The sequence below is a fragment of the Vigna unguiculata genome, chromosome 8 (assembly GCF_004118075.2).
Source record: "Vigna unguiculata cultivar IT97K-499-35 chromosome 8, ASM411807v1, whole genome shotgun sequence".
NCBI lineage: Eukaryota > Viridiplantae > Streptophyta > Magnoliopsida > Fabales > Fabaceae > Vigna > Vigna unguiculata.
In genome coordinates, this window is record NC_040286.1 from 11,281,661 (window position 1) to 11,290,808 (window position 9,148).

Genomic DNA, 9,148 nt, shown 5'->3' on the forward strand with positions numbered 1-9,148 from the left:
TAAAAATATCAAATAAAATATCTAAAGATATATTTTTCCCACATTATCTTTTATCATAAAAAATAAAAAAATCGCAAGGTCTAATTTTTCTTGTCCATTTCCTCTTCTTGGCTTAACCAAACTTCTTCAAGTTTTCAAGTTTTTCTTATCGTCTTCATGTAATGCTTGACTTGGATTTTTGTGATTTTGATAATTTCCTATTCTTGGATTTTTCTTTAAGGTGTCATGAAGCTTTAATCAATTGATTTTCACATCTCCATGAGCTCAACTTAGCTGCAGCTGCACTAATACACCTCAAAATATCCAAAGAACATTTATACAACTAAAAAGCTATTTTTAACATCTTTTTGTATCTCATGCTCAATAAACCCAATTATAAGAAATCCCAATTAAATTAATCTTTAAAGAACAAAATTCAATTAAAAATCCAGAATTAAACATTAAATGAAGGAAAAAATACGCACTCATCATTCCATTCCTCATCTTGCCATTAAGCTTCCCTCGGCCGTAAGAGACATGATTATAGTGCATAGAGACCAAAAAATAGCCAAAGAGTGCTACATAGGTAGTCTGAAGCTGCCAATCCCCTCGTGATTACCAACAACATCGAAAGGATCCAAGTATACAACACTCTAATATAAGGAGAAGATTTCGACCCACGGTTGAACAATGATGTGCCGATGGAATCTGTAGGAGAAATAAGAGTTTATCTTGTACCAGGAAAGGGGAAAAGTTTGAAGATTGGGTCTACGATTGATGAAGAGGGAGATAAAGCCATTGGCTAGGCCTTGGCTGCCAATGCCGACTTGTTTGCATGGACGACAATGGACATTCCAAGAGTAAACCCCCTAGATGGCATCCTACATTGCTTATTCATTTTTAAAGGAGCAAAGTCGGTGTCCCAAAAGAGAAGAAAGTTAGGAGAGGAAAGAAGACATGCCACAAAGGTCAAAGCCGAAAATTTATTGAAAGTCGGTTTCATAAAGGAAGCGAAGTACACGACATGGCTCACCAAAGTGCTATTAGCCATAAAAACAAGCCGGAAGTGGCGTATGTGCTTAGACTATACAGACTTCAACAGGGCATGCCCCAAGGACGTGTATCCCATGCTGAGCATACAAGTTAGTACATGGTTTTGCTAGGCACAATGTTTTAAGCTTCTTAGATGCCTATCCAAGCTATAACCAGATCCCCATGGCAGAAGATGACAAGCTGAAAACTGTTAGTTTTAAAATGGTGAGTTTAGCCAAGAAGGGCGGGGGGGGGGGGGGGGGGGGTTGAATTGGCTTTATAAGCTTAAACTCTTTTTCAATTGAATCTAATAGACTGGAATGTTTGGATGTAAATGCAACAGACTAGTACACTTTCAGTCGATTAAAATATAAAAACAGCAGACTAAATTGTTCTTGATGCTATGAAACAGTCGATTAAAAAGACAAATAGGCGGCTAAAATACTGGAGAATTATGAAGAATGCAGAACTCACAAATTCAACTCAAAGAACAATCATTTACATACAAGACATGTTCCAATCAGTATTTATAACAAGTACAAAGCCTCAGATTACACAAACATGCATTAAATCACACCAAAGATAAAATTACTTGGTTTTCTTGAGTTTTTAAAGTGTTTAAAAGAGAGGGAGATGAGGGAAAGAAGAATGCACAACTATTTTTATACTGGTTCACTCAATCACAGAGCTACATCCAACTGTCCAGGACAACTTGAACCTGATTTCCACTATATTCAAAAGTTTTATAAATCAAACACTAATATTAAACTTTTAAACACAAAGCACACAAGATTTTTGACTCACAAAAATCTAGAACCACAACCTACAAGAATCACACTTGCAGACCTGAAATCACATCAAGCAAACCATCCAGAGGCACAAGAACGTCCAAAACTGATGGTGGCTGTCCCTAGCACACCATACATGTGTTCTTCAAGCTACTCACAAGCCAAAATGCCTCCAAGATCAACCAAGATCTTCAAACATGAGTTCCAGTTGTGTATTGTAGAGATAGAACGCTTCCCAGAGATGAATGACACGATTTCGTTCAGAAAAACTCAGATTCGCACCTCTGCTCGCGAAAACACAACTTATATAGTTTTGGTTTAAGTCAAAACAATCGATTGAATTTTTCGTTTAGTCAGCTGATTTCACCTGACTTAAGTGAAATTAGTCGATTGAAAAAATAATTCAATTGATTGAATGCATTCATACCAGAAACTATATACAACAAGCCTTTTAACCTGTTAAAACCTATTTTGACAGATTAAAAGAGACACACTAAGGCACACAAGACATCTAACGTATGTCATATAGCCTATCAACAATGTATAACACTAACACATTACATTTAACATGTTATATACAGATTTAACACACTAAAACTTAATCTTCAAGAGGATCTTCCTTAATCTTCATCAAACACTTAAGATCTTCATGCACATGACTTTATCAATTCTTTACTTCAAGCCTGCTTGTGCCAACAATCTCCCCTTGAATTGATGAAGCCAACACCCTCGAGTGGAATTGATAAGCTAAGATCCATAGAGAAACCTGAAAAAGCTTTTGCATATAAGATACCAATATTCCAAATATACAACCAAGCAAAAGCACACAAGCATACATACATATCACATATGCATATGCTCCCCCTATCATTAATAATATGATTTAACTTCAGATTTTTGATTAAGTTTGCAGTATTATATGATTACAACAGATTTATTTCAGGTTTTCCAATTTTAATACAATTTTACTCAAGTTTCACTCATTTTTCTCCCCCTTGGGATTCATCAAATGAAAGTAAATGCATAGATCAATTTGGAAAGATGAAAATTTTCATTAAAGCAGTAACATAGGGGTGTACTAGGGCACCTAGTACGAATACAAACACACTAGAACAGAAACAGAAATTACAGAACATCATGAAGCTAAAAACTGATATAATCAGCCGAGTAAAATGAGAAAAATAGCCAATTAAAATACTGGAACAGACAACAGACACACAAAATGCAACATGAAAATGTAATGCATGACCTTTGAGCCATCCCCTTCACTCATTCCTAGGGTTGTCTCTGTTGTAGACATTGGATAGGAGGTTGTGAACATTATGGAGTTGGTCATCCAAGTCTTGAAACTTTGTTGTGCAGTACATGTGATGTGCATTTTGTGCCATGTTGAGGTCTTGAAGTTGATTAAGAACCATTCTCTCAAATTGGGAGTATGTAGGTCCAGTATTCTCAAGAGGGTTGTACAGTTCAATTGCCATTGGCTGAGGTTCATCTTCCTCTTGATTTCCTCAACTAGTTCCCGCTTCATGGTCATTTGCTCCAACTTCAATCTTTGCACCTTGATTTCCTTCAACTATCCAAGTGTTGCCTACCTTGGTGAATCCCATTTTGTGCATATTTAGTGTTGAAACATGATTGAGAAGGCTAGTAGACTCCTCAAGCTCTCCTTCCACATCCACACCAAAATGCTCAATGAACTTGGAGATGAGCACCACATATGCAAGCTTGAAATCTGTGAGCCTTTTTGCCTTCATCATATGGTCACGGATTGTGTATGTCCAATCCACCATCACACCATTTTGAATGCAGTACATCACTACTAGATCACCTTCATTCAAGGTAGCATGGTTGCTCCCTCTAGGCATGATGATTTTGGTCACTTCATTTTTGACATTTTTGGCTTTGGCTTGAATATGAAGAGTTGAGGGAAATCCTAGTGGAATGGCAGAATAAGGGTGGTTGTGAAACAACCCATAATGGGAATATGAATGGGAATTAACCACCATTAAGTGGTAATTTTCGTTTTAGGTTAATAACCTAGTTTTTGTTGGCACACTTTAAAAGGAAAAAGTGGGTTAATAGAGAGGGTTTGGCAAGCTGGAAAATATACCAGAAAGAGAGAGCGAAAATCAGAGAGTTTGAGAGCTTTGGGTGAGATCTTTGGGGCTGAATAGAGAGGAGCCAAGGAGGGTTGGTGATCAAAGGAGAACTTCTCAATTTTTCAAGTTTAAGCTAAAGGATCCAGGTTATGGGAGTTTTCACGTTAGTTTTTATGTATGAACATGCTTTGTATAGCTTGTGATATGAATTGTGTGCATTACTTTTGTGTTGTTAATGGTTTTCTAGGTTTCTGGATATTTTCTAGAAACCGCCTGGCGAGTTGTTCATTGCCGCCAGGCGGCGCATATCGTTTTTACCATTTCTAGGTTTTTGAAGAGAAACCGCCTGGCGGTGAACTCCCAACCGCCAGGCGACGCGTGTTGGAAAGCCCAATTTTCTGGGTTCTAGTTGAGTTGCCTGGTGGTGATGTATACCCGCCAGGCGACGCGAGTCACATTGGGTTAATTTTTGTGTTTTCTGGGTTCTAGGGAAAATCTGATCGGAGGGAAAGATAAAGGAATCGGTTAAATGATGTTGTGATGGTAAATAGTACACAAATTTACTTAATTGGTGGCAAGATTGGATGGAATAGTGGCGAGATACCTTATAGGGCTGAACATTTGGGGTTCTTGTCCTAATGATAAATTGGTAGTTAGTGATACTGGGAAGGGAGAACGAGAGTGCTCAAAATGAGAATCGTATGATAAAGAGTGTGAAAAAGTTTAAGACCAGAATGGGGGAATGGAGTTGAGTTCGTAGGCACGGTGATGCTGGGGTTCATACCCAGATTTACGTGAACCGCCTGGTGGCACGGGGTCTACCGCTAGGCGCCATAGCAGAATCAGTAAGGGTGCTGGACTGGGGGAAAGTTGGGAAATTTGGAAATGTTTGGGAGCAATCAGATTCCTATTGTGTGACAGTGTAACATAGATGGAAGTGGCATTGTGAAGGGTTGGCTATATTAAAGAAAGAGAGTTTGATAAATTAAATTGAGAAGCCTATGATGGGTTAGAAACCTGGTAACTTTAAGGATGACAGAGCTAAAGTATAAAATGGTTACTTTGATTGGATAGGTTATGTTTGAGTCCAAGTAGTAGTCTGAATAGTTGTTGAAAGTAATTGGAATAGTTGGAAGGGTGAGGAGTTCAGAGTATTAGAGTGATAACACAGAGAAACTTGGTTAGAGTGCTGTCATGGTTGAAGAAAGTGGAAAATTCTGTCAAAACAGAATGAGTGCGATACTTGGTGCTGAAATTGTGATCACGATTAGAGAGTGAATTTACATTGGTGAAACAATGATAAATGGAGATATTACAAGTAGACAAATTACGGTTAGTGATATGCTAGAGTAGAGACAATATAGTTGGATAGTTTGAATGATATTTGAACACAGTCAGAACAACCATTGCGTAATTACTGTCATGGCACCTAGCGGCAAGGTGCAACCCGTAAAGCGATAGCGTCAGAGCAGAATAGAATTGGGAGTTCGTGGCGCCTGGTGGCGAAAGAGTAATCCGCCAAGCGATATAGTCAGAGACAGTGGGATTTCTGGCGCGATGGCGCCTGGCGGTAGTGGGTTGACCGCCAGGCGGTGGCTACTGTGCTTGAGTGTTTTGAGGCGGTTGGTGCCTGGCGGTACGTGTTCCCCGCTAGGCGATCTGGTAGCGGATAAGCGCCTAGCGGTACGTGTCCCCCGCTAGGCGGTTTGGCTACTGTAAGTCCTAAGTTATTGGACTTTGTATGGTGATCTACAAGGCTTTTGGTGATGCCTCAAAGGTAAGATTGCTGGGTTCCTTGAGTTGAGCTCGGAACGTATCCCTTGAGTTGAGCTCGGAATAGGGGTTAAGCACGTACATTCCTCGAGTTGAGCTCGGAATGGCATCCCTCGAGCTGAGCTCGGGATGGCGGATGAACACGAGGAACCCTTGAGTTGAGCTCGGGTTGACGAGTGTTGCCGGTGTGAGTGTGCTGGTTGTGGCCAGTACGGATGGGTCTAGATAGATTGCCCTCCTCAGTTGTTGGCTGACGAGTTTGGTAGTGTTGGGACATTACGGGCTATGTTCGTAATTGGGAACTCCACCTGGCGTTGTGGTGTATGATCTGTGGCATTGGTTCCCGCACGTGCTCTATCGGTTGTGGCCGATAGGTTTGGCAGCAAATTATCTTGGGGTAATCACTAGAAGAGGTAGAACACGAATGGTCTGGTTGTGGCCAGATGTTAGTGAATAGAGACAGAGCGTGTATATTGGTTCTTTGTAGGAAATATAATTATATGATTAGCTATTTAATTATTGATGATGATGTATGTTTATTTCATAAGCTCACCCTATCTGCTTGTGTTTGGCGATGATCATGTACGCGGTACACGTGAGCAGAGGATGTTGATGCAGGTGGAGCTGGTGATGCTTAGCTACGGAGAGGGGATATCCGAGATATTTTATATTACTTGTATTTTCTACTAGTAGAAATGGAATGTAAACTCATTTGAGATGTTTAATTTGGATTATGACATTTTGGTAATTTTGAACTTTTGTTTCCATTATATACATTTATGAAAGTTTAAATTTCCCGCGTTTTTGGGAAATGAAGTTTATACATAAATGAGGCATCTTTATAAATTCCTTGTTTTATTTATTTAAATCAGTAATATCCTAACGGGATGTTACACTGATCACCTTGATTTCTCACACATTGGTTAAAGTATTGCACCTTGTTGAACTCATCCACTACACTAGTTTCACCTTTGCGGACTTGCATACCTCTTTGCCTTAGGCCAGCCACATCCTTCCATGTTTGCCTAGTGATTTCCATTTCCACACCTTTGACACTTGATTTGAGAACACCATTGCTGAAGTTGAGGTTGGCATAGAACACCTTCACCAAATCCGGATACACCTTACCCGAAAGCTTAAGGAAAGTCTTCAATTTTTGAGCTTTGAGATTTTACTCAAGGTTGCAAAAGTTTTCTGCCCTTAGCCATGACATATGAATCACCTTAGAAAGGATGATTTGCTTCCTATTGATCTCAATCAAGAAGGTTTGAATTCTGTCTTCATGGCCTTCAAACCATATCTCAAGCCTTCCTTGATTCATAGCATTTGGAGAGGATGGAGTAGGTGGGGTGGAGCTTTCATCATCTAAGGGGGCAGCTTGTGATCTTCTAGGCAAGTATTTATAGAATCAGCATGTTGATTTTCAAAATCAGTCAATTGAATTGTGCAGATTTTCAGTTTTTCAATGCAGTACAAGGAAATCACAACAATTAAATGTGAGGGAATCTGAATCAGAAATGTAATGATGTGTTTCCCATGCGTTTTATGATCAATCCACTCACAAATAGTTCACATCTAATGCATGCACATTGGAAATCATGTAATTAAAGCACTTTATGGTCAATGCAATATGAAAAGTTAATTTTAGCTGATGTAATAGCTGTTACAGCTACTGCTACAGTCCAAAAACAATCATGTGATGCATATTTTGATTGGGTCAATCAATTAAAATCAATTCAAGCAATTCCACATTAGCATAAGTGATTTTAACACATAAAAATACAGAGTTAGTAGACTAAAAATGTACCAATAAACTGATTTTTGGTGCAGTGGCAGTTTTAAGTGAAATCTATGTGTTAAATTTGTAGTTTTAGCTAACTAAAAATTTCAGATTTCACGAAATACACACCAGACCAATTTGAATCAAATATATGTGCTATTTTATGAGATTTAGCAGATTGAAATAGTTCTAGAACACAAATTATGCAGATTTTGACATTTTAAATGAAATCTATGTGTTGAAATTGCAGATTTAGCTGACTGAAATTCTGGCAGTTTTTAAATTATGCAGATTTTTGTCATTTTAACACACATGACCTAATAAGATTTACAAGCCAAAAAAATATCAACATATATTATTCATGTCAAGAACACCTAATTCAGTTCTGATCTTATTGAATCTATCACGTGCAAGTGGTTTAGTGAATAAATCCGCCAATTGATTTTCAGTTTTACACAAACATGATTTCAATATCACCTTTTTGAATATGATCTCTTATGAAATGATGCCTGATTTCAATGTGTTTAGTTTTAGAATGCTGGATTGGATTCTTAGTTAGGTTGATTGTACTTGTATTATCACAATAAAGAGGTACCTTCTCTAACTTTACACCATAATCCATAAGTTGATGCTTCAACCATATGCTTTGAGCACATGCATGTCCAGCTTCTATGTACTCAGCCTCAGCTGTAGAGAGTGCTACATAAGCTTGCTTCTTGCTTTCCATGAGATAAGGCTTGATCCAAGTAGATGGCATGCGCCACTTGTGCTTTTCCTATCCAATTTGTGCCCTGCATAGTCAGAATCTGAAAAACCACTAAGAACAATGTTAGATTCATTAGGATACCATAATTCAACATTAGTTGTCCGTTTTAGATACTTGAGAATCTGTTTTAGAGCTTTGAAGTGCGATTCCTTTGGATTAGATTGAAACCTATCACACAAGCAAACACCAAATTGTATATCCAGCCTACTAGCAGTTAGATATAGCAAGGAACCAATTAACCCTCTATATTTGGTTGAATCAACTTGGTTTCCAGCCTCATCTGCATCCATAAGGCAGTTTGTAGCAATTGGAGTGGCAACCTCTTTGCAATCCTCCATTTTGAACTTTTTCAGTAGATCAAAACAATATTTTGACTGGCTTAGAAATGCCCCATGCTTGAGTTGCTTCACTTGCAGCTCTAGGAAGTAGGTTAGCTCACCCATCATAGACATCTCAAATTCTCCCTGCATAACTGCAACAAACTCTTCACACATGGAGTTATTATTTGATCCAAAGATTATATCATCTACATATACTTGAACAAGTATTACATCACTTGCATGCTTTCTAATGAAAAGTGTTTTATCAACAACACCTCTAGCATATCCTTTAGATAAAAGAAAGTTGCTTAACCTCTCATACCACTGTCGTGGTGCTTGTTTCAAATCATATAAAGCCTTTTTCAATTTGAAAACATGATTAGGATAGAGGTGAACTTCAAAGCCAGGGGGTTGTGATACATACACTTCCTCATTTAAGAAACCATTCAAGAATGCACTTTTCACATCCATTTGAGAAAGTTTGAAATTACACATGCATGCATATGCTAACAATAGCCTCACAGCTTCTAACCTAGCCACAGGTGCATATGTTTCATCAAAATCAATGCCTTCCTCTTGATTATAACCTTTAGCAACTAGCCTAGCCT